The 26,664-nt window shown below is 45.5% G+C and overlaps 1 protein-coding gene and 1 pseudogene across 2 annotated transcripts in view; one reads left to right on the top strand and one right to left on the bottom strand.

The window, feature by feature from the left end:
- TCF7L1 (transcription factor 7 like 1) overlaps positions 1–26,664 on the bottom strand; it is a 203,509-nt gene that overhangs the window by 170,299 nt on the left and 6,546 nt on the right. The gene's annotated exons all lie outside the window — the stretch shown is intronic.
- Positions 10,789–11,646, top strand: LOC104973382 (small ribosomal subunit protein eS4, X isoform-like; annotated as a pseudogene).

The following is a 26,664-nucleotide window of genomic DNA, read 5'->3' on the forward strand; positions in this document are numbered from 1 at the left end:
CTAAGAACTTCTCTTTTAATAAACACCTAGGAGTAGGGGATAAGCTTGAATCTAGACCCGCAGTTCTATAAATTTAGCATCTCTGATGGGTAATTCTTAACCTCAGGGGCACTCCTGGCTCTGAGCTCCACCTGTTTCTGAGGGCAGTCTGCCAGGCCTGTGATCCACCACTGCTTTGCCTTGCTGGGCCTGCCTACTTAGACCCTCAGCCTCTGTCTCCCACAAGGGGTGCTCACCTGGCTCCCACCCGGAAGGTTGATCTAGGAGCTGGAGTTCTCCCTGAAGGACCCCACCAGGCCCAGGCCCCCTCCAGGTCTCGTTCCTGCTCTCAGGCCAGAGTCCAGCACCAACCTAGCCAAGGGGCTGCCCCAGAGTGCAGCCCCCCTGCCCAAGTTCATCACCACAAACCCTCATCCCACAGTGTGGAACTTCATTCTCAGCCTTTCACATAAGCTGCATCTGCACAAGTGCAGGAGCTCCAGGTTTGCTCCCTGGGTCAAGAAGATCTCCTGGAGGAGGAAAAGGCTACCCACTCCAGTATTCTTGCTTGGATAATCCCATGGACAGAGGAGCCTGGCAGGCTACAGTCCATAGGGTCACAAACAGTCAGACATGACTGAAGCAACTGAACATGCACGCACACACGAGGGTACAAATGGGGACTTGCTGTATGTCCCGTGTGCTTCACGTGTTAACAGGGCTCCCCACAAAGACCAGGATAACAGGGCTGTAGGGTTCTTTGCACATGGAAGTCACTCCTTCCCTGGCGGTGAACCATCCCATCCCAGGAGGTGGGCAGGTCCTGGGCTGGAGGGAGGGCCTGGAGCGCAGGGAACCAGCCCCACCCACCTGGGCATACCTCCCCTCACTCATAGCTCAGAACCTGACTTAGAGAAGACCACCGCCTTCAGACTGTCTTCGGTTCCTGTCTCACAAGGGCCAATCACTTCTAGCCCTGGCACCGCAAACCAAGCACCCAAATCACATTTTATAGACTTTATTTACCCTAAAATATACCCTGCTTCCAAACCACCAAGGAACCTGGAAATTTACCAGGAAATTGGGCAACTGTAACTTCTCCTGGAGACTCTGGAATCAACACTTCATTAAATGAGAAAACTTTCTGCGAGTCAAGGCTGTCACAGTACTCAGAAGGATGCGGACAGGGGAAGTCTGAGGGCAAGGTGGTTGGCAAATCCTTAGCTAGAAGGATGCTGGCATGTTCCCCAAAGTCAGCCCAGTAAAGGCATTCATATGTCTGCGAGCTGATGGAACACGTCTGTGGCGCAATTCTTCCACACGGGCTTGGGGAGCCCAGACAGCCCTCAACAACCACACCCTGTCTTACTCCAATTAAACAGGAATGATTTGTGGGTTCTCAATACAAATGACTAGCAAACAATCTTCTGGAATAAAATTAAGCCTCTTAACTTAAAACAAACAAAAAATGCACCAAGACATCAAAAAGATGAGCTCAAATCCACTGTCAAGGTTTCCTGCGCACTTTTTTTTTCAACTTGTCTTTCTCCCTTGGGCGATCTCCAGCCTAAGGTTATTGTTACACACAACATTCTTTTCAACTTAGACTTCATCTGTTTCTTCCTATAATACATAATTTTGAAGCATTGGGCTAAGGGAGGCATTTTTACGATGAGCAGGAGAACAGGGTTGCAATAGATAAAAAACGTTGATGCACAGAGGCAGCTGAGAATCGGGAGGAAGAAGGCTGGGTTGATGCTGAATTGGAGAAGCGCTCAGGGCTCAGCTCGATCATAATAAAGTACAAAGGAAGGTAGAGATTTTGAGTAGACTTCATTGTCATCTTTTACCTCGTACCGGAGAAGGCAATGGCACCCCACTCCAGTACTCTTGCCTGGAAAATCCCATGGACAGAGGAGCCTGCTAGGCTGCAGTCCATAGGGTCGCTAAGAGTCAGACACGACTGAGCGACTTCACTTTCACTTTTCACTTTCATGCCTTGGAGAAGGAAATGGCAACCCACTCCAGTGTTCTTGCCTGGAGAATCCCAGGGACAGGGGAGCCTGGTGGGTACCTTCTATGGGGTCGCACAGAGTCGGACACTACTGAAGGACTTAGCAGCAGCAGCAGTGAAATGTATTGTTGTTGTTTAGTTGCTAAGTCACGTTGGACCCTTTGAGATCCCATGGACTGGAGCCCACCAGGTTCCTCTCTCCATGGAACTTCTCAGGCAAGAATACTGGAGTGGGTTGTCATTTCTTTCTCCAGGAGATCTTCCCTGACCAAGGATTGAACCAATGTTTCCAGTTGGCACGCACTGGCAGGCAGATTCTTTACCACAGAGCCATTTGGGAAGCCCGTGACATTTATGGGAAGATGCAGTGGATGTGGACCACAGATCCTTAGGGAGCATGTTGGAGGACAGAGTAGTGGTGGCTGGGGAAAAAGGTGGGTGGGACAGCATGACTACAAAGCGGTTGCAGCACAGAGATTTTAGAGGTTTGGAACTAGCGGTGGAATTACAGGAGTCTATTTACATGAGTCTAAATGTGTTCAAATGGGTAAAACTGTTATTACTACTATGTTTTAATATGAAAAAGAAAATAATCAAAAACACCACCTCTAGATAAGGGAGAGAAGGGTAACACCCTTCCCCCGTCACGTGAGGGGGTCCCGGCTCCCTCCAAGCATGTGTGGATACTCAGCAAAGCTCTCCTCAGGGTGGCGGGCAAGCTCGGAAACCCAGCAACCCAGTGACCATCACTCAGAGCGCCGAGACCCCAGGGAAGCAGCAGAGATGCTGCGGGAGGAAGCTGACCCCCTAAGTGGCAGATGGAGAGAGGAAGCAGAGAAGGACTTGGAGGGGCAGAAGGAAACTGGCCGACGTGGCAGGAGGACGCTGCCAGGGCAGCGGGGCCAGAGGGATGCCTGGTCCCGGCCCAGGCCTGCTGTGAGGGGTCCTGGAGAGGAGCCAGATGTCCCACTTCTCCCCAGGCATCCCTTTCATCAAGGCTTCCATGGGCCGTGGGCCAAGAAAGCCTGAATAAGACCTTTAATTTTCTCAGGGCTTCTCCCTTCTCGAATGGCAAAAGGCCCAGCCCCCAAACCAGTCAAGAGGGCAGGCCCCGATACGGAAGGTGGTACAATGGCCAAACCTGCCTCCCTTCCCACCCCATGAGATCTCCAAAATGCAGGCAGCTACCGGATGCCCGTCTCAGCCTCCAGGGGTCTTTCTGCAAAGGACCTCACTGGGCATGCGCACAATGACCGATGCATAAAGCGTGAGGAAAAGCTGAAGCAGGGCAGGCGTGTGTCTGCCCACTGGTTCCTTAGGCAACCTGAGCAGCCAGAGTGAACCTGAGGGGCAAGGCACATCTCTCTAGACCACAAAAAGGGTACAGACCGGGGTCCTGAGGGTCAGTGGTTGGTCCAGGAGCTCCAGGAGTCCAGAGTGGTTCCAAGAGAACGGGCTCCAGGGCTTCCCACAGACCATTTGAAAGGCTCCTGAGGGCGGAAGAGGCTGCAGAGGCTGCAGAAGAAATACCAGAAAGAGTTTCTGGTCTCGGGCACAAGCCTGTCTCCGGTTCCAGGAATCCCCTTGGCCTTATGCGGGCGCCTCCTGCTATTTATTTACACAAGGCTGAATCCCACCTTCCAGGGCGCTGCAGAGCCCTCTTCCAACACAAAGCCCGATTGTACTTCCACCTCCTCACAGCCAACTCGGAGACAGAAACTCGCCGGAGGGAAGACAATTTGTACCAGAGATGGAGACGCAGGCAGATTTAAAGGCATGGTCCTTCAATAACGACAATCTTTCTTAGGGTGGAACACCACCTTCGGAGGACAGACAGGAAGGTGTGGCGGGGGGTTTCTGGTGCCAGGAGGCTCTCCCGCAGGTGAGCTCCGGCTATTCGGTTTTGGACCATCTCCAAAGAGCCAGGCCTCATGGCAGGCCTGACTGAGAGAGAAATTAGCATGCTGCTCTACTCAATTATCCACTTACAGAGAGGCATGACAACATTTCATTAGCACAGGACATGCAAATGCAAGATGCATCAAGAGTAGAAAACCCCAGAGTGTTGTGGTTTGTGTTTTTTTTTACCCCCCAAAAGGAGACAAGGATCTTTATCATCTCCCAAAACTATGCTAGCCTAACCTAGAGTGATTTTGGCAATTCAGACACAATGATTTTTCTCAGGATTTGCAAGGTGGCGCTTTCTCTCTGTACCCAAACCTCTCAGCACAGGATTTGGATAACATTATTTTTATTTTTTAAATTTTATTGGTTAATTTAGTTTGGGATGCACTGGGTCTTTTTTTGCTGCGCGTGGGCTTTCTCTAGTTGCAGCAAGTTGGGACCCGTCTTTGTTGCGGTGTGAGGGCTTCTCATAGTGGTGGCTTCTCTGACTGTCGGACACAGGCTCAGTAGTTGTGGCACACGGGCTTAGTTGCCCTGTGGCATGTGGGATCTTCTGAACCAGGGGTCAAATCCATGTCTTCTGCATCGGCAGGTGGATTCTTAACCACTAGACCAACAGGGAAGTCCCAGACTTCATTAAACAGGTTCTTATCTTTCCACAGCAAAATACATTTGAAAAGTGCTGAAACAGCCCTCAGGAAAGCTGGACCCTGGAGCTCTGGGTAGGTTTCAGCTTCCCATGGAGTCTGTAGATGGTCCTCGGGTACCAAACCCAGAAAAACAGAGAGGTCCCAGACAGAGGGCAATGGGTGCCTATATTCTAAAGCACCCATGCAAGAGTGGACAAGGCAGCAAAATGCAGCCTGTTCATTGCTCAGCTCCTGGGGTTCTGAGGCCAGGATAAGGGAACCTTTGGGCTGATGTTGTGGCCACCAGCTTTCCAGCTGCTGCCCACGAGGCAGGCGCTTAAACGGCAGTGTAGCTGGTTCCTTGTTTATACTTTGGATTGTTATTGTTCTTGCTCAGTCTCTAAGTCGCATCTGACCCTTTGTGACCCCATGGACCCCAAGGATGCCAGGCTTCCCTGTCCCTCAGTATCTCCCAGAGTCTGCCCAAGTTCGTGTCCATTAAATCAGTGATGCCATCCAACCATCTCATCCTCTGTCACCTGCTTCTCCTGTCCTCAATCTTTTCCAGCATCAAGGTCTTTTCCTCTGAGTCAGCTGCTCACATCAGGTGGCCAAAGTATTGGAGCTTCATTCCATCCAATGAATATCCAGGGTTGATTTCCTTTAGGATTGACTGGTTTGACTCCTTGCTGTCTAAAGGACTTTCAAGAGTCTTCTCCAGCACCACAGTTTGAAAGCATCAATTCTTTGGTACTCAGCCTTCCTTACGGTCCTACTCTCACAACAGTACATGACTACTGTATACTTTGGATACTAGAGTATGTACCTCTAACCTCCCCCCTCCCCCAAGAGGCTACTCTGCACCTTCCTTACTTCCCGCAGAATGCTTGCTTTCCTCCAACACTTTGTTTTAAATTTGTTTTTGTCTGTGCTGTGTCTTTATTGCTATGTACAATCTTTCTCTAGTTTTGGAGAGCCAGAGCTACTCTCCAGATGCGGAGCACTGACTTCTGTTGTTGCGACTCCTGGGCTCTAGAGTGAGGGCTCAGTAGTTGTGGCCCATGGGCTTAGCTGCCTTGCGGCATGTGGAATCTTCCCAGACCAGGGATCAAACCCATGTCCCCTGCATTGGCAGGCAGATTCTTAACCACTGAGCCACCAAGGAAGTCTCACATTCTCTCACATTCTGATCGAGTTCCCCAGCTTTTCAGCCTCCCTGGAGGCACCAGGCCACACCCACTGTCTGTGCACACGGTGAGTAATTACCACCAACTGCACCCCCCCACCCCCCACCACCCCATCATCTCCTATGAAGCCCCAGGCTTCCCCTGGGCAGCAAAGGAGGGAGAAAGGAGGGAAAGGCAGGAAAACCAGCAGGGTCTCTCCTGTCCTGACCCATCCAGCTCCCCAGGCCCAGGCAGGCTGACTTGCCACCATCCCTCCTACTCTCCCCTGCCCCCCTCCCCCAGAAGCCTCCAAGCCAGTGCTATGGACCCAGCAGGGGGCTGTGAGTCCAAAAAACCCTACAGGTTTCATAGCGTCTCAGGTTCATAGGATCAGGGCTTCTCAGAGACAATGCTCAAGCACTACTGACCATTTCCAAATTGCAGCCTCAGAATGCAACCATTGGAAGGAGCCCCACAGGCCACCCTGTTCAGTGTCTCCACTGTACTGGCCATGTCCAGGCGAGGTCCCCCAAACTCACAAAGCCCCTCCTACCACCACATGGCCTAGTGGGAGGTGGTGCCCTGTGGGAGGAGCCAGCAAAAGTGGGTTCTACATCGATCCCCGCCTCTGGAAGGCTGAGTGGCCTCAGGCAAAGATCTTGACCTCTCTGAGCCCTGATTTCCTCCAGAGTAAAGAAGGAATAACCACTGTGCCCACCAGTAGGGTCATTTTGAGGATTAAGTGACTTAATATATGCAATACTCCTCTGGGACACTGAACACCCTCAAGAAAGAGACTATTATCTCTGCAAAAAAAGTACTGCTCAGAAAGAAGAGAAATTCAGGTACAAGTCTTGCTATGTTTCCCTTTTTTTGGCCATGCCGTGCAGCATGTATATGCATCATGTGTGTGCGTGCTCAGTCACTTCAGTCGTGTCCAACTCTTTGCAACTCCATGGACTATAGTCCACCAGGCTCCTCTGTCCATGGAATTCTCCAGGCGAGAATACTGGAGTGGGCTACCATGCCCTTCTCCAGGGGATCTTCCCAACCCAGGGATCGAACCCTTGGCTCTTGCATTGGCAGGTGGATTCTTGACCCACTGAGCCACCTGGGAAGCCCTTTTATATGCATATACACATATAATGACATATGCACATGCACATAGCCACATGTGTTTATGTGCATGCACACACATGCATATGGTTTTATTCATGTATGATATACTATGTTGTCTGTACACCAGGGTTTTGCAGCCTTAGCACTATGAGCTTTTGGGGCAAGATAATTTTTTTGCTGTGAGGAACTACCCTGTACCTTTTAAGATGTTGAGCAGCATTCTTGGCCTCTACCCACGAGATGCTAGTAGTAACTCCCCGCTGCCCCCACCACCAGGTCGTAACAACCAAAAATGTCTCCAGACATTGCCAACTGTCCCCTGGGGGACAAAACTGCCCCCACTGGAGAATTAATCGTGTACACACACACACACATTCATATGACATGTGCTTTGACAGAGTGACGAGGTAAGCAGGGTGAGAACAGAAGAACTAAATTTCTGTGGACAGAGCCCTTGCAGTGTGCTCATGGAAACTTTACAGGGACTGTGACTACAAACATACACAGTACTTTTGAGCTTCTTTACATCTGTAAAAACGGTTACTGTGCTCGTAAAGACTGCCCGCAGACTTAATTTGGCTCAGACATACAGAGTCCCATTTAGTGCGTAAAATCACTGGGCCCCAAGGCTCCCCAGCTCCAGTCAAGAATATGCTTGGGAACTCAGCCTGGAGGAGGAGAACACAGGGGGATCCTGTGTACTCTCGCCTCACGTGTTGGCCTTGAGCTCCCTTGAGCAGGCCACTGGGGGCCTTGCCCAAGGAAGGGGGCATTTTGTCAAATGTGCAATTCCCTTTTTACTTGATGCGATAGTAGACTGAACTAAATGTCTACCTGCCCGGTTCAGAAAAGCAAGGAGACGGGTGAACAAACTTGAGTGCACTGACAGGACACCGTATGTACACACGTACCTGCCTGGCTAACTGAAGTAAAAGTGAACAGTAATCATAATGATGGGCAGAGAGGTAAAGTGGAAGAGGGGAGGTGAATGTCTGCTTTACAGAGGGCTCTGTTTACCCCAGTGTTGAAAAACAAGAATCCTGAACTCCGTCTACCTCATTATGACTTCTTTAACATTTGTTTTTAATTTACCTGAGATCATAATCTCCACTGAGGACCACATGTGAGCCAAACTTGAACTCGAAAACCAAGCTGGGCCTTTTGTTCTGCCTGCATTAATGAGTACACAAAGGGGCATCTGATTTCTCCCTCCCTCGTGGCCTGAACACCAGCTCCCATTTATGTAACTAACAATGTGAGAGGGGGCTGCAGGCTGTCTGGGGGTAATGGGCCCAGGGACAGGTATCAGGAAATGAAGGTTCCAATCCCAGCTGATTCACTATGTGCCACTGAGACAAGAGCTCAAAGACTGAGCCTCATCTTCAAAAATGTTGACAGTTTTCCTTGCTAGGTGGATGCACTGAGGACATTCAGTAGCATTATGAAGGTCTACCAGAATTCCAGTTATTCACACTGAAAGTGAAGACCAAGCTATGGTTCCCAAAGTGGGTTTGCTAGAGCTCTGGTCCTGTGAGATGCTATTCAGAATGAAGGGATCGACAGACCCTTCACTCATCCAACAAATATTTGTGAAGAGCCTTCTAAACGCCTGGTGCTGGGCTTCCCTGGTGGCACAGTGGCAAAGATTCCACCTGCCAAAGCAGGAGACATGGGTTCGATCCTTGGTTGGGGAAGATCCCACAGGCTGAGGAAAAACTAAGCCCATGCACCACAACTATTGAGCCTGTGCTCTAGAGCTTGTGTGTGTGTGTGTGTGTGTGTGTGTGTGTGTGTGAGTCATTCAGTTGTGTCTGACTCTTTGCAATCCAACAGACTGTAGCCCACCAGCTTCTTCTGTCCATGGAATTCTCCAGGCAAGAATACTGGAGTGGGTTGCCATTCCGTTCTCTAGGAGATCTTCCCAACCCAGCGATCGAACCCGGGTCTCCTGCATTGTAGGCAGATTCTATGCCATCTGAGCTACCAGGGAAGCACTGGTCTAGAGCTTGGAAACCGCAACTACTAAAGCCCGCACACTCTAGAGCCCGTGATCCGCAACAAAAAGAAGCCACAGCAGTGAGAAGCCTGAGCACCACAACTAGAGTGTAACCCCACTCTCTAGAGACAAGCCTGTGTAGCAACAAAGACCCAGCACAGCCAAAAATAAATAAATGAAAAAATATAAATGCTTGGTGCTAGAACCCCATAGAAAACAGGCCCTTTCCCCAAGTTCTTCAGTGAGGTTAGGCTCCAAAGAAGACAAGCGCCTATTGGATCATTGTGAAGTCACAAATTTACCAGCAGAGCAATGTGCTCAAGTACAGGGAGCTCAGCATTTGCACCAGGGACCACATCTAAGGCTGGGAGCCAGGGACTATGAAGTGAAATGTGTGCATGGGGTGAGGGACACTGGGCGGATGGTAGTACTCCAAACACAAGGAAAGCCTTGGTCAAATAAGCCAGAGGACTCCTGCATAGCACACTCCCCTCTAAGAGACCACACCGGCATGTTAAAATCTTGCAGAAATGAAGCAATAATACTACCTCTTAACATCCCTAGGAAGTTACTCTGGGAAATGCTGATAGAGGCTCTATTGTTCCCAGAGCCTGTAAGAAACTTCAGCATAAAACAAAAGCTCTTGTTTGTATAATTGGAAAACTACCATGTGTCCTCTCAGAAGCCAAAATACCTTGGAGTTGCTAATGTAATTCTAAAGTATTTTCCTTGGCAAAAGCCTATGAAAACATATGGCTTCTACAACTGCTAACATACCCCCAGTATTACAGATGAAGGAATGTCCACAACTACATACCAGTGGGAACTCTGTCTCCAGCACAGACATCTGCTTCATTTTTAAAAGAATGTACAGCCTTAAACTGGGATGAACTGAAGAAATCTTCATAAAAAGTAACATTAAGGGACTTTCCTGGTGGTCCAGTGGCTAACACTCCATGCTCCCAATGCAGTGGGCCGGGGTTCAATCCCTGGTCAGGGAACTAGTTCCCACATGCCACAACTAAAGATCCTGAGTGCCACAATGAAGATCCCAGTGCAGCCAAATAAATTTTTTTTTAAAGGAAAATTAAAAGGATCAACCACCAGTGATCAGCTTATCAAAGATCACACCCAGGACTCCCCTGGTGGTCCAGTGGTTAAGAAGCTGTCGATGCAGGGCTGATCCCTGGTCAGGGAACTAAGATCTCACATGCGGCAGGCAACTAAGTCTGAAAGCCACAACTAGAGAGAGCCCTTGTGCTCTAGGATGGCAGTACCCAACCTTTTTGGCACCAGGGACCAGTTTCATGGGAAACAATTTTTCTACCCATCCTGAGTGGTTTGGGGATGATTCAAGCACAGTAGGATTCGTGCACCTAAGAGAATCTAATGCCACTATTCGGAGAAGGCAATGGCACCCTACTCCAGCACTCTTGCCTGGAAAATCCCATGGATGGAGGAGCCTGGTGGGCCGCAGTCCATGGGGTCGCTAAGAGTCGGACAAGACTCAGGGATTTCACTTTCACTTTTCACTTTCATGCATTGGAGAAGGAAATGGCAACCCACTCCAGTGTTCTTGCCTGGAGAATCCCAGGGACAGGGGAGCCTCATGGGCTGCCGTCTATGGGGTCGCACAGAGTCGGACACGACTGAAGCGACTTAGCAGCAGCAGCAGCAGCAGCCACTATTGATTTGACAGGAGGCGGAGCTCAGGTGAAAATGCTAGGGATGGGGAGCAGCTATAAATGAAGCTTTACTTGATCACCTGCTGCTCACCTGCTGTGCAGTCCAGTTCCTAATGGGCCCCATATCGGTACCATGGCCCAAGGGTGGGGGACCCTTGTTCTAGAACCCACGCCCAACAACCAGAGAGCCCTCATGGCTCAAATCCTGAGCCCCCACGCCACAACTAGAAAAGCCTGAACGCTGCAACTAAGACCTGACATAATCAAATAAATTAAAAAAAAAAAAAAAATCACACCTGAGCTCTTTTTGTGCCTGGCACAGCCATGGCTCAGGGTCCCAAGAAGCACCTGAAACTCATAGCAGCTCCAAAACATTGGATGCTGGATAAATTGACCAGTGTGTTTGCCCCTTAACCATCTGCCGGCCCCCACAAGCTGAGGGAATGTCTCCCCCTAATCATTTTCCTAAGGAACAGACTTAAGTATGCCCTAACAGGGGATGAAGTAAAGAAGATTTGCATGCAGCGATTCATTAAGATCAATGGCAAAGTCCGCACAGATATAACCTACCGGCTGGTTTTATGAACGTCATCAGCATTGATAAGACTGGAGAGAATTTTTGTTTGATCTATGACCCCAAGGGTCGCTTTGCTATTTATCATATTACACCTGGGGTGGCCAAGTATAAATTGTGCAAAGAAAGATATTTGTGGGGACAAAAGGAATCCCTCATCTGGTAACCCAGGATGCTCGTACCATCTGTTGCCCCGATCCCCTCATTAAGGTGAATGACACCATTCAGATTGACTTGGAGACTGGCAAGATTACTGATTTCATCAAATTTGACACTGTAACCTGTGCATGGTGACTGGAGGTGCTAAGCTGGGAAGAACTGGTGTGATTACAAACTGGGAGAGACATCCAGGCCCTTCTGAAGTAGTTCATGTGAAAGATGTGAACGGCAACAGTTTTGCCACATGGCTCTCGAACATTTCCGTTATTTGCAAAGGCAGCAAACCGTGAATCTCTCTTCCCCATGGAAAGGGTCTTCGCCTTACCACTGTTGAGGAGAGAGACAAGAGACTGGCAGCCAAACAGAGCGGTGGATAAAATGATCTCTACGTGATGTGTCTGGAAAAGTCTTTGTACTTAATTAAAGATAATACCAAATGATTAATAAAAACTAAAAGATCATACATGAAAGAAGTGAATGATAATTTTCCCTTGTTAGCCTAACAATGTTCAGGAGGAAGCCAGATTTTTGCTGTTTATTTTATTATATATGATGTGTTAAAATGAGGGAAGTGCAATCACACAAATAACCCTATAGTACAGATTTTATGTACAAAGCACTGTGCTAGGGGCAACGGTGATCAAAAGGGAAATACGACAGCCAGGATTGCTAAGGATATGGGTTCTAGAAAACCAGCAATCCAAAACTGAACACAAGTTCATACAAGGAATGGTACAATACAGAGACTAAATTTCATAGGGGCTAGGGAGGCCTGAAAAGCCAAGGCCACCAAAGTTGATAACAAGGTTACCTGAACAAAGTCCTTACTATACTACGCATTTTGTTCTACATGCTCCTGAAAAACTTTATTTAATCTTTTGCAACCGTGAGGTAGGTCCTAGGAATATATAAAAATTTGGCCTCAGCATTCAGTGTAAATCTGTTGTTCAGTTTCAGCTTCAGTCTTCAGAAGACCTGTACTTCTGCCTGATGGATGAGCATGTGGTCACAGAGGTGACCAATATATCTAATTAGTGTCACAATGTGAGAAACAGAGAAATGAAGCATGTTTGGATTTGCTGTCATTATCTGAACAAACCCTTTCAAAAACAGGGAAGCATTCCACACGCAATCTGAGTGGAAATCTTGTGAGCTTTATCCAGTGAAATGATAACGGTTGGCAGAAATAGATAAGCATATATTTTATTGAAAGAATAAAAGCATGAAAGATAGAAAACAATTCTAATGTACAACTAAAATTACTAAATAGGAGGATTAATTAACAACATTATTAAGAGGATTAAAAATGGAGACCATCAGGACTTTCCTGGTGGTCCAGTGGTAAAGAATCCACCTTCCAATGCAGAGGACGTAGGTTCGATCCCTGCAGAGGGGAACGAAGATCCTACATGATAAGGTGCAACTAAACCTGCAAGCCAACACTAGAAAGCCTGCCTGCCACAACTACTGAGCCAGCACGGTGCAACTACTGAGCCAAGTATCACAACTAGAGTCCGTGTGCCGCATGGAAAGATCCTGCATGATGCAATGAGGAAGATGCCACATGCCACGACTAAGACCCCACGCAGCCAAATAAATAAATAAATACAAAAAAAAAAAAAAATAGAGAACAATACATACTTTTAGAACAAAAGTGACTATGTGTTTTAAAATCACAGCTATCACATTCTACTTTCAAATTCTATGGATTAGTTAATGCACTCATAACATTAAACAGAACACCCTTTAGGAGCTTTATATATGCACCCTTACCATTCAGACTATGGTCTCTAAATAACATCTTTCACTGAAAGGAAGCAGAGATCCTAGAAATATCTGGCCCCAGGTCTACAGCAGGAAATCCACAAGATGAACCTGGAACACCATACCAGTAATCCCGGAAGCATCAAAGACCGTATACACAAAGATTGTATACACAAAAACTCAGGAACCAACTTGAAGAGGCTCCCACTGGCTAAAGATGTGGCAATTTGAGTTTCAATAAAGATAATAATTGTGTATCAGTTGAACTATACCAAATAGGTTTACATCCATGAGTCTGTAACAATATTAAAAAAAAAAATTCAGTGGTCGCCTTTGCAGGATAATAGGACAACAACTGAAAACTGGAGAAAGGATCAAACATTTAAATTGCTTCTTCCATATGATCTAGAGCAGGGGTCAGCAAACTGCTTCGATCAAGGGCCAGATCTTTTCAGCAATGTGAGCCACTTAGGGGGCTTCCCAGGTGGCGCAGTGGTGAAGAATGTGCCTGACAGCAGGATCAAACTTGTGCCTGACAAGTTTGATCCCTGGATCAGGAACATCCCCTGGAGAAGGAAATGGCAATCCACTTCAGTATTCTCACCTGGAAAATCCCATGGTCAGAGTAGTCTCTCAGGCTACAGTCTATAGGGTCACAAAGAGTCGAATACGACTTTGCGACTGAGTGAGCATATATGCAGACATGGGCCACTTATGGCCCCAGTGGCAACTGCTCAACCCAGCCATTGCTGTGCAAAAGCAGCCACACACAATATGCAAACGAATGGGCATGGCTGTTCCAATAAAACTTTAATTACAAAAATAAACATTGGGTTGGATTTAGCCTGTGGACCTTAGTTTGCTGATCTCCGATCTAAGGTAACTTAGTAGTTGATGAAAGGTAGTTTCTCTTTTTTGGAGAAGGTAATGGCACCCCACTCCAGTACTCTTACCTGGAAAATCCATTGGATGGAGGAGCCTGGAAGGCTGCCGTCTATGGGGTCGCACAGAGTCGGACACGACTGAAGCGACTTAGCAGCAGCAGCAGCAGCAGCAGTTTCTCTTTTTAAAAATGTTACAGCTGATAAATGGAGAAGCAATGATACAAACAGACTATGGCCATTTTGAAACTGCTCACAGGTGATGTGGGTGATGATCATCAGTGGTTGCTAACACTACAGAGAGACAGGCTGACCTGCAGTGCCTCTCCATGAAAGGTCATTTATGAAAGAGTCGTGCAAAAATAAAGTAAGAAGTAAAAGAAAGTCTATGAAAGTCAATTTACAGAACCAAAAAAATTTAAAAATAAAATAAATTTTAAAAGGACAGTGAGAACCTTGGAGCCTGATCAAGAATCTAAGTCCAGCTAACGATTTTCAAGAAATACAGGACACAGAAAAACAGGTTTAAAGAACCCTGGAGTTGCATTTAAGAAAATCTAGACAGACTATGAGAAACTCCAGTCATCAGATAAGAACCTAAAAATCCCAATTAGGAACTTCTTTACATTCTATGAAGAACAAAGAACAAAATATTGCTACCTCAATATTTCACAAGATCTCAAAATTGTGAGCCATTAAATTCTTGGTAAATCACTGATTTATCATTGATGCTGGCATAGTAAAGATCATAAAAACTATGAAGAACAAACTATTATTTTTTAAAAAGGACCTAAGCCATCTTGTTCCTTCATCTTAGTATTCACAAACATGCTAAACAATTCAACAACTTACAGAGCTGAGAAATTGTTCCTGAGTTAAAATAACAAACTTTAAAAATCCAACCACCATACAATTTTCATCAAAAATACAAAAATAAATAAATAAAACAAAAAATTTGGCCACTACCACAGTGATAACTGGTTCTGGTAAGAAACATCAGTGGATACTAAAACCAGTAGTTGAAAGTGATGAACAATGCTGTACTTCCATAGTCCCAAAGTATCTCCTCACAAGATACTCATAATCACAAACAGTAAAATAGTAACTTTCACATTGTAAAGAAACTATCATCCAATTAAAAATACATTTAAAACACACATATACACACACAAAGAAACATTAAAAAACAGTAACTTTCTTGGATAAATCTGGTAGACCAAATTTTAACCAAATGACCAAAATTAACAACACCTATGAATGGGAAAAATAGATGGTGCCTCTTAGGAGAAGCATTGAGAAGGACATCAGTTTTGCAGTATTCTTGCCCAAAATCTACTTGAAGAAACATTAGGGGGAAAAAAAAGTTCAAGGTCCTACAAAATAAATGGCTTGTATTCTTAAAGTCAATACAAGACACAGTTCAAAAATCTGTTCTAGGGTTTGCCCTGGTGGCTCAGTGGTAAGGAAATCTGCCTGCCAGTGCAAGAGACAAGGGTTGGATCCCTGGTCTGGGAGGATCCCACGTGCTGTGGGAACAACTAAGCCCGTGCACCACAACTACAGAGCCTACGCTTTAGAGCCCCAGAGCAACTGAAGCCCACATGTCCTAGAGCCCGAGCTCTGCAGCGAGGGAGGCCGCCGCAATGAGATGCCCACGCACCACAACCAAGAGCAACAGCCCCCACTCGCTGCAACTGGAGAAAAGCCTGTGCAGTAACGAAGACCCAGAATGGCCACAAATAAATAAAGTTATTTTTTTTTAAACTTTTCTAGTCTGAGGGAGACTAAAAATAAAATTATTAAAAAGAAACAAACTATTTTAGACTGAGGGAGAGTAAAAATACATGACAACTAAGTATAGCACACGGTCTTAGGCACCTTCTGAACACCTCCCATCCCCACCAAAAATTTTTAACATTTTCTTTTACTACAAAAGCCATTAGGAAGACAATCAGCCAACATCTGAATAAGGTCTGTAGTTGAGACAACAATTTCCTGATTTTGATAATTATATCATGGTAAATGTCCTTGGTTTTAGGACAAACACACAAAGCTATCTAGTCTGTCACTTACTCTCAAATGATTCAGAAAAAAAGTTATAGAAAGGTTTTTAAAATGTAATAAATATTAACATTTGGAGAAATCTGGGGTAAAGTATATAGAAATTCTCTGTATGAGTCTGCACCCTTTCCTATGTCTAAAATTATTCCAAAATAAAAAGTTAAAACTTGTGTGTGTGTATGAATTAGTTGTATGCACATCATCCTATTGATAGATGAAGAACTCACACAAACCACTAATTTGTTTTGTTGTTTTTTTGATACAGACCATTTTTAAAGTCTTTGCATGAAACATTCCTTTGGTATCTCTGATTTTCTTGAAGAGATCCCTAGTCTTTCCCATTCTGTTGTTTTCCTCTATTTCTTTGCATTGATTGCTGAAGAAGGCTTTCTTATCTCTTCTTGCTAGTCTTTGGAACTCTGCATTCAGATGTTTATATCTTTCCTTTTTTCCTTTGCTTTTCGCTTCTCTTCTTTTCACAGCTATTTGTAAGGCCTCCCCAGACAGCCATTTTGCTTTTTTGCATTTCTTTTCTATGGGAATGGTCTTGATCCCTGTCTCCTGTACAATGTCACGAACCTCATTCCATAGTTCATCAGGCACTCTATCTATCAGATCTAGGCCCTTAAATCTATTTCTCACTTCCACTGTATAATCATAAGGGATTTGATTTAGGTCATATCTGAATGGTCTAGTGGTTTTCCCTACTTTCTTCAATTTAAGTCTGAATTTGGCAATAAGGAGTTCATGGTCTGAGCGACAGTCAGCTCCTGGTCTTGTTTTTGCTGACTGTATAGAGCTTCTCCATCTTTGGCTGCAAAGAATTTAATCAATCTGATTTCGGTGTTGACCATCTGGTGATGTCCATGTGTAGAGTCTTCTCTTGTGTTGTTGGAAGAGGGTGTTTGTTATAACCAGTGCATTTTCTTGGCAAAACTCTATTAAGTCTTTGTCCTGCTTCATTCCGTATTCCAAGGCCAAATTTGCCTGTTACTCCAGGTGTTTCTTGACTTCCTACTTTTGCATTCCAGTCCCCTATAATGAAAAGGACATCTTTTTTGGGTGTTAGTTCTAAAAGGTCTTGTAGGTCTTCATAGAACCGTTCAACTTCAGCTTCTTCAGAGTTACTGGTTGGGGCATACACTTGGATTACTGTGATACTGAATGGTTTGCCTTGGAAATGAACAGAGATCATTCTGTCGTTTTTGAGATTGCATCCAAGTACTGCATTTTGGACTCTTTTGTTGACCATGATGGCCACTCCATTTCTTCTGAGGGATTCCTGCCCGCAGTAGTAGATATAATGGTCATCTGAGTTAAATTCACCCATTCCAGTCCATTTCAGTTCACTGATTCCTAGAATGTCGACATTCACTCTTGCCATCTCTTGTTTGACCACTTCCAATTTGCCATGATTCATGGACCTGACATTCCAGGTTCCTATGCAATATTGCTCTTTACAGCATTGGACCTTGCTTCTATCACCAGTCACATCCACAGCTGGGTATTGTTTTTGCTTTGGCTCCATCCCTTCATTCTTTCTGGAGTTATTTCTCCACTGATCTCCAGTAGCATATTGGGCACCTACTGACCTGGGGAGTTCCTCTTTCAGTATCCTATCATTTTGCCTTTTCATACTTTTCATGGGGTTCTCAAGGCAAGAATACTGAAGTGGTTTGCCATTCCCTTCTCTAGTGGACCACATTCTGTCAGATCTCTCCACCATGACCCACGCTATGGACCTAACAGAAGCAGAAGATATTAAGAAGAAGTGGCAAGAATACACAGAAGAACTGTACAAAAAAGATCTTCATGACCCAGATAATCACGATGGTGTGATCACTGACCTAGAGCCAGATATCCTGGAATGTGAAGTCAAGTGGGCCTTAGAAAGCATCACTACGAACAAAGCTAGTGGAGGTGATGGAATTCCAGTTGAGCTATTCCAAATCCTGAAAGATGATGCTGTGAAAGTGCTGCACTCAAAATGCCAGCAAATTTGGAAAACTCAGCAGTGGCCACAGGACTGGAAAAGGTCAGTTTTCATTCCAATCCCAAAGAAAGGCAATGCCAAAGAATGCTCAAACTACCACACAATTGCACTCATCTCACATGCTAGTAAAGTAATGCTCAAAATTCTCCAAGCCAGGCTTCAGCAATATGTGAACCATGAACTTCCTGATGTTCAAGCTGGTTTTAGAAAAGGCAGAGGAACCAGAGATCAAATTGCCAACATCCGCCGGATCATAGCAAAAGCAAGAGAGATCCAGAAAAACATCTATTTCTGCTTTATTGACTATGCCAAAGCCTTTGACTGTGGATCACAATAAACTGTGGAAAATTCTGAAAGAGATGGGAATACCAGACCACCTGACCTGCCTCTTGAGAAACCTGTATGCAGGTCAGGAAGCAACAGTTAGAACTGGACATGGAACAACAGACTGGTTCCAAATAGGAAAAGGAGTTCGTCAGGGCTGTATATTGTCACCCTGTTTATTTAACTTCTATGCAGAGTACATCATGAAAAATGCTGGACTGGAAGAAACACAAGCTGGAATCAAGATTGCCAGGAGAAATATCAATAACCTCAGATATGCAGATGACACCACCCTTATGGCAGAAAGTGAAGAGGAACTCAAAAGCCTCTTGATGAAAGTGAAAGTGGAGAGTGAAAAAGTTGGCTTAAGGCTCAACATTCAGAAAACAAAGATCATGGCATCCGGTCCCACCACTTCATGGGAAATAGATGGGTAAACAGTGGAAACAGTGTCAGACTTTATTTTCCTGGGCTCCAAAATCACTACAGATGGTGACTGCAGCCATGAAATTAAAAGACGCTTACTCCTTGGAAGGAAAGTTATGACCAACCTAGATAGTATATTCAAAAGCAGAGACATTACTTTGCCAACAAAGGTTTGTCGAGTCAAGGCTATGGTTTTTCCTGTGGTCATGTATGGATGTGAGAGTTGGACTGTGAAGAAGGCTGAGCGCCGAAGAATTGATGCTTTTGAACTGTGGTGTTGGAGAAGAGTCTGGAGAGTTCCCTGGACTGCAAGGAGATCCAACCAGTCCATTCTGAAGGAGATCAGCCCTGGGATTTCTTTGGAAGGAATGATGCTAAAGCTGAAACTCCAGTACTTTGGCCACCTCATGCTAAGAGTTGACTCATTGTAAAAGACTCTGATGTTGGGAGGGATTGGGGGCAGGAGGAGAAGGGGATGACAGAGGATGAGATGGCTGGATGGCATCACTGACTCGATGGATGTGAGTCTGAGTGGACTCCGGGAGTTGGTGATGGACAGGGAGGCCTGGCGTGCTGCGATTCATGGGGTCGCAAAGAGTCGGACACGACTGAGCGACTGATCTGATCTGATTTTTAAAGTCTTGACTTAATTTGTTACAATATTGTTTCTATTTTACTTTTTGGGTTTTTGGCCACAAGGTATAGGCCCCAACCAGGACCTGAACCACACCCCCTACACTGAAATGGGGGGAAGCTTTAACTTCAGATTTCGAGGGAAGTCCTCAAACACATAAGCCTTTGAAAGTGATATGTAAGTCTTTTCAAACGGAACTGATAACCATGTAAACTTCAAAACCATGCACTAAGTACTGAAGCTGATGTACTAACTACTTTAAGCATTTCTGGTTCTCCCCTGATGATACCATTTCATCCTTTCCTAAAAAATATTTTTCAATACTGCAAGAACATATCCATGTATTAAAATATTAGTTAAAACTTTTGGTCACTAAACATATTAATAAAATTGTAACAATACTGACATTTCTTCTTATATCCCAGAGACTCATTCTGTGATGTTACTATTTAAGTCTTGAACAAATCCTGGTTTTAAAACATGGTCCATTCAGCCAAATTGTTAATTCAGTGACTCTTAAATACTACCACTATCCCTATTTTGCCTAAGAGGGCCCTGGGGCACAGGGGCACAGAGCCAGACCATTGCCGGGCTAGGGTCCAAGGTGTGACTGCAGCCAAACCCCAGTCACAGACCCCTTAGCCACATACACTGCCGGTCACTGGAGTATGCTTTTCTACCCTTCAATCCTCGGGCTTCTCTCCACAGGTCTCTCTCTTTTCAGTGCAAGGTGAAAGGAACACTTATTAAGGGACTCTGGCTAACTCTAGACTCTCTTACCCTCTCCACTCCTTCCTGTATTAACTGCTTAGGAGGGCCTGGGAACACATGGGTGAAGATCTCTTTCCCACTTCAAAGCTTCAGACCAATGTCTCTATCCCTGACAAGCATTTTATTAACAGAAACGTTTATGCTGTAAGTTAAATATGATGTGTTTTCATCTCACGTATCCCTAAGACTCCCACTATACCTCTCCTTTATGCAACCCACCTAGAAATGTTTAAATAGATGATATGATTAATAAGTAATGGCTGTTTCTAATTTGCATACAAATACTGACACATGTACAAGCAAGAGGGGCTGGTCAGGAGCGGCAGGAGGCAGTAGCCTGAGTCACCAGATGTACAGACCAATACTGCATATTGCGGTATCTAAGGACCCAAGTTTACCTCCTCAAGAAGTCAGAGCAAAACACAAGGGAAACTGAAGGGGAAAAAAAGCAGATCACGTGGAGCTGCACAGCAAAGACAAGCAAAGAAAGATTAAGATCGCAGTGAATACCGTCTCTGAAACTATAAAGACACCAACCATTAAGGCTCTGACTGTACCCCAGGCAGAAACAGAGATGACAGTTCGTCCTCGTAAAGGGCTGGGTATGCCACTGAAAAGAATGAATGTGGAGACCTGGCTTGTTACTCCTTTTGTCGCTTGTACACCATTGCTTTGTATCTTGCTCCAAATGGCATTTTTACATTAATTTGGCCTGTCCACTTTCAGTAGAGGGGAAACGGCAGCACTGTGGCTGGAATGATGGCTTTACAACCTTCAGGAGAGATGACTCTGGACTCTTCTACTTACTCTCTCAGTCTCAGCATCCTCGTGGATAAAACGGAGATTGTACCATCAGACATGGTACCAGTTGTAAATGGTATAACAGAGCACCTTGCAACACTACAGGTGCCTACAGGCTGCTTTTTAAAAATATTGAGGTTTAAATATTCATGCTGTCAACATTCAACACATGTCTATGAATCATTCATTATGGGTCAGGTGCTCGAGTTTAACAAAGAAATATTTTGAGGTGCATTTTCTCCATAGCATTGCTTTTCACCAGAGTTGCTGTGGATCTCCCTGAGTCGGGGGAGGGTAAAACTCCAGGGGATACAGCTGAGCTCCCATTCTGTTTTCATCGCTCATAATTGTCTGATCTTGGGCAAGCCCACCATCTCCCTGGGCTTGTGCTGCTTATCACTGGGAGAGCTGGATGGTCCCTCCTGGCTCAGAGGGGGCTGCAGGGTACCTAAGCAGAGTCCTTGCACAAGAATCTCAGGGAGGAACACCCAGTGCACTCCTATAAGGTATGTGTTATAAATCCATCTGATTCTAGTGACTCTGTTATATCCTTTTTGGAATTTACAGAGAAGAGTATAGTCCCAAACATCAGAAATCACTACTGCCAACAAATCTGGATTCATAAATTGATCAGCTTTTCTTTGCCTTTTCTCTCCCTTGTTGGTTATTTATTTTAAATACATCAGTGTGTGTACACATCAATCCCAAACTGAACTTTTCATACTGCCATTCCTATTTCTTTTGTTTTTCTTCCTTATCATCAGATCCATCTATTTCTTAATCACAGTTACTATCTCGTATTTACATCTCTGCTCTTCCACACAACATACTTTCTATAGACATTCCTACAAATAACGGCCCTGTTTACTTTACAAAGTATATAAGACAATTACCTCACTGATTGGTGCCTTGTAATATGCAAATTCCCAGGAAGGCATAGCTAGGACTTCGAGAGCCTCCCCAACTTCTATTAACCATACTTCTGCAGTTAGTGCTCAGTCATGTCCGACTCTTTGCAACTCCTGGAAGCCCCTTATTACTCTTTCCACCATGCTATTGTTTTCAGAAAGAGACTGCCTAGAAGGTAAATTTGGGAAGTGAATGAAAATGTATCAGATTACCTGATTCCTAATTTTAAACCATCTTACACATGCGTGCACACACACACACACACACACACACACACAGAAAAGGGGTGGTGATGGGGACTAACACATTGTCTGCAAATCTCTGTGTAAATATTTAGCATTTACTTCTTTCACAGTCAATTTACTCCAAGAATTACAAATGATTGGGGGGGATTTTTAATTTCTAAAGAGCTTGTCTAAAAGCAACCAATTTATAAAATATTTTACAAAATGTACAATAAGAAGATAATATTTGCATACTCGGTTCACCAGAGCTCGGTTTGTTAACCAAACTATGTTGTAATCCAAATCGCAGGGGTAGGAGCCAGCCTGTTCCTCCTGCCTCGTTCCTCGCAAGACACACTTGTGTATTCTTTCAAGCCTCCCTAGGAAAGACAGTCCCTCAACCCTGTTCAGAAAAGTTCATGTCTATGTTAGCAGATAACCACTGTTTTCTCTGAAGGTAACAAGCTAGTGAAGCTCCTGGGGTTGCCCTCTAAAGGTTGCTTAACACCTGTGGAGCATAGACAGTACTAGAGGAAGAATTTGAACCACAGCTGCTCACTCACTTATACAACTATTTATTTGGGAAGCTACCTTCTCAGGTCCAAGTTGGAAAAACCTACCCGCCCTCCACTCAAACTGATAACTCACAGATTCCTGAACAGAGAGACAAAGGTCACCTGCCCTTCTTCCAAGAGGAGGAGGAGCTAGTGGCATCAGGCATGCGTAGAAAGTCCAAGGGTGGAATGGGAAGACCCAGACTTTGCACTCACAACCAATTTCAAATCTTTGTGCTGTCAATGACCAGTTGTGTGACCTTACCAAGATACTTGACCTCTACAAGTCTGTCTGCCCAGCAGCAAAATGGCAATAGCAAGTATTTATTTCTTAGCAGGTCAGAAGCAGTGACAAGTGCTCAAGTTTTAGCAACCGTTGCCAAGTGCTTTCCTGGTGGGTGGGCTGTCAACAGCCTTCAAGAACAGCAACTAAGAACACCCACTTCACCACACATTTGCCATTTAACAGCCTTAGTAAGACAAAACCTTTGTTAATATGGTGGCCAAAAAATGGTGATTGTTTTTAACTATTCATAAATTTAGTAGACATTCAACATTTCTTCTCTGAATTTTTTGTTTACACTTATTTTATATTTATTTTCTTCAACTGAGATGAAAACTTGGAGCTTTGTTCCTCCTTTTGAATGAAACACTGGGTTGACCAAAAAGTTTGTTTGGCTTTTTCTGTACGATATTACAGAAAAACCCAAACGATTTTTTTGGCCAACCCAATAGATTTCTAAGGGGTTTCCCTGGAAGCTCAGTTGGTAAAGAATCCACCTGCAATGCAGGAGACACCAGTTCAATCCCTGGATTGGGAAGATCCCCTGGAGAAGGGACCAGCTACCCATTCCAGTATTCTGGCCTACAGAATTCCATGGACTGTATAATCCATGGGGCTGCAAAAAGTCAGAGCAACTTTCACTGTCAATAGATTTCTAAACTGCTAGCATGGTTTGAAAGTGTGCCTGTGACTTCATTTCCTGTCCTGAGGACTCCAGGTGACTGGGTCTCATCCCTTACTTCTTCCACAAAAACTCATGAAAAGGGCCATATTCAGGGAAACATTTTTATGATTCAATTTTCAAATTTTGAAGTGTATTTCTAAACTAAAAGGTCATTTTCCCCCCTGAAAATCTGTAGGCTATACAAGATCAAACCAGTCAATCCTAAAGGAAATCAACCCTGAATATTCATTGGAAGGACTGATGCTGAAGCTAAAGCTCCGATACTTTGGCTACCTGATGCGAAGAACTGACTCATTGGAAAAGACCCTGATGCTGGGGAAGATTGAAGGCAGAAGGCGATCACAGAGGATGAGATGGTTGGATGGCATCACTGACTCAATGGACATGAGTCTGAACAAACTCGGAGAGACAGTGGAGGACAGGAAAGCCTGGTGTGCTGTAGTCCATAGGGTCACAAAGAGTCAGACATGACTTAGTGACTGAACAATACGCATAATGAAAAGAAAAGGTTTAGGACTCTGAACCTAAAGCCTTTAGAACCTTAAAGGTGCCTGAAAAATTGAGGGAAAACTCAGAGCATGTCAGAAAGAAGTTGCCCAGTACCCCAGAGATGTTCCCTGGGCAGCACACAGAGTACAGAGGAAAAGGCAAGCCCCCTTTACCTTCCCCATGTTCCCTCATTCCCAAATGCCAAGGTTTTGGAAACTGCAATTATTTCATTGCTCCCTTAATCCAATCCAGTTTGGGAGAAGACAATAAAACATGGAACATATAAAAACCTCCTCTAAAAATACATTATTAGATTAGCCAACATGGGGCAATTTTCTACAAGCTTTTATGCGGTTAGTCCTTTCCCATCCCCAATTACTTATCACGTCCCAACATCTGGCCCTGACTGCAAATGAGTTGGGTTTTGGTCCCCCACCTCTATCCCCCATCAAAGTCAGCCAGCTCCAGACAATAAAAAAAGGAAAAATTACCCAAGTGTGTGTCATATCTTTCAATCAATGCACAAACATTTCATTATTAACATGTAGCTAAAAGGTTCCCAACAAGTTTGGCTTTATAACTGGGTACAGAGAAAGGGCCTGTGGTTTGCCTACTGCCAACAAAAACCCCAGCCAACCTGCCCTTGGTTTTTCTGAGAATCTCAAAGCCATCTAGCCAACCAATGCACTCCGTCCTCAATTTCTGCAACTCTACCTCTGCATTTTTCTACATCCTCTTCAACTCTTGGGCTCGCCTGCCAAGTCATGAGGACAACGCCTACTGTTTGGTAGATGCGGCTGCACAGCAGCCTCCATCTATGAGGGAAGAAGACTGCCTTCTTCTCAAAGTTCTCAGTCTCATCTTTTCCTCCTCTTCTCTCCATTCACCCTCCACCCTGCCCTGTACAAACAAGTTCCCCCTCCAGCATCCTGCAAGGATTCTCCACAGCCTGCAGCTCTTCCCCTCTATCTGCCACAGCGCATCTGTCCAGGGTCTGGTTTTCCAACACCATCCAAGTTATGGTAGACCGGAAGTGAAATGTATAGGGTAGAAGGCTGCTCGTGTGTGTGTGTGTGTGTGTGTGTATAGAGTCTGGTGTGGGTTCTGGCTGAGGAATGAGCGATGGCCACATCGCAGGACCAGTCCTGGTGACAGCACCTGGACACCTGACTGAGAAGCCTGAAGCTAGTATCTATCCCTGACTACCGACCTTTTTTTTTTTTTTTTTTTAACTTCTCTATTTTTGGCAGCGCTGGGTCTTCCTTGCTGCACTTGGGCTTTCTCTAGTTTCACCAAGCGGGGCTACTCTCCAGTTGCGGTGCACAGGCTTCTCATGGCAGTTGCCTCTCTTGCTGTGCAGCACAGGCTCTAGGTGTACAGGCTTCAGTAGCTGCGGCACAATGGGCTTAGTTGTTCCTTGGTATGTGGAATCTCTCCTGGACTAGGGATCGAACCCATGTCCCTTGCGTCGGCAGGCGGATTCTTAACCACTGGACCCTGGAAGTCCCCTACCTACCGTTCTCATCACCACACGCCTGAATACTGCTCTCTGTGGACACCAGTTACCTCCCCATTAGTGACTTCCTAAAGCTCCTTTTGACTTCTCAGTCCTCTCATCGCCTCTCTCTGTGGCATCTGACCCTGAGGACACACCCCTCCACTCTCTCTGCCCTCCAGCTTCTGTGCCATCACAGCACCTAAGTTCTCCTCCCTTCTTGGCAAGCGCTCCTTTCCATTCTCCCTCAGTGACTTCTCTGCTCTGATATTCCCCTTCCTTTCTTCTCCCGCTCCTTGCATCATCCTATTGCTTCAGTTTCAACTATTCCCTTACTATCCCCTCAAACTCAAGGCGCCGCCAATGAGACTAAGCAGTTCCTCCAAGTGAGAGCCTCTGATAAACTCGTGTGGGCCTTCATTGCTCAAACAGTTCACGATAAGCATCCGTCCAGCACTGGGGAGGCAAAGATGGCAGAGCAGGGCCCCACCTGCTCCAAGTCACCCCCCAGGTCATCCAGGCTCAGACATTAGCAATTACCTGTGACATCAGCCACCCTCTCCCTCCCTCCCTTTCTCCCTTCCTCCCTCCCTCCTTTCCATCCTTCCATCTACCATCTCTCCAAGCACAAATTCAGGCAACCATGCCAGTCTCCCACATCCTACCCTTCCTTCCCATTCAAATATTCTAAGCCCCTTTCACCTCACCCCTGGACTCCCCTGAGTGTCCCAAGCATTCTAGCTCCTTCCAGGTCCTCTCCCCACGATCACTATTATCCTTCTAAGCACAAGTACAAGTCACACTGCCTCCCAGCAGAACTTTGGATGGTTCTCTGCTGCTGCTGCTGCTAAGTCGCTTCAGTCGTGTCCGACTCTGTGCGACCCCATAGACGGCAGCCTACCAGGCTCCTCCGTCCATGGGATTTTCCAGGCAAGAGTACTGGAGTTGGTTGCCATTTCCTTCTTCGTTGAATGGTTCTCTGCTGCCTCTTAAAGAAGACCAGATTCCTTCGCTGGCTTTCAAGGTCTGACCCTTTATCTTTCCAGACCAATGGAAGAACTTGCATTGCCCAAATGGCCCTGACCTTTCCCTTCCTCCATGCCTGTGCTCTCCCTGTGCTGTCTTCTACCTCAAGACATGGGTG

The sequence above is a fragment of the Bos taurus genome, chromosome 11 (assembly GCF_002263795.3).
Source record: "Bos taurus isolate L1 Dominette 01449 registration number 42190680 breed Hereford chromosome 11, ARS-UCD2.0, whole genome shotgun sequence".
NCBI lineage: Eukaryota > Metazoa > Chordata > Mammalia > Artiodactyla > Bovidae > Bos > Bos taurus.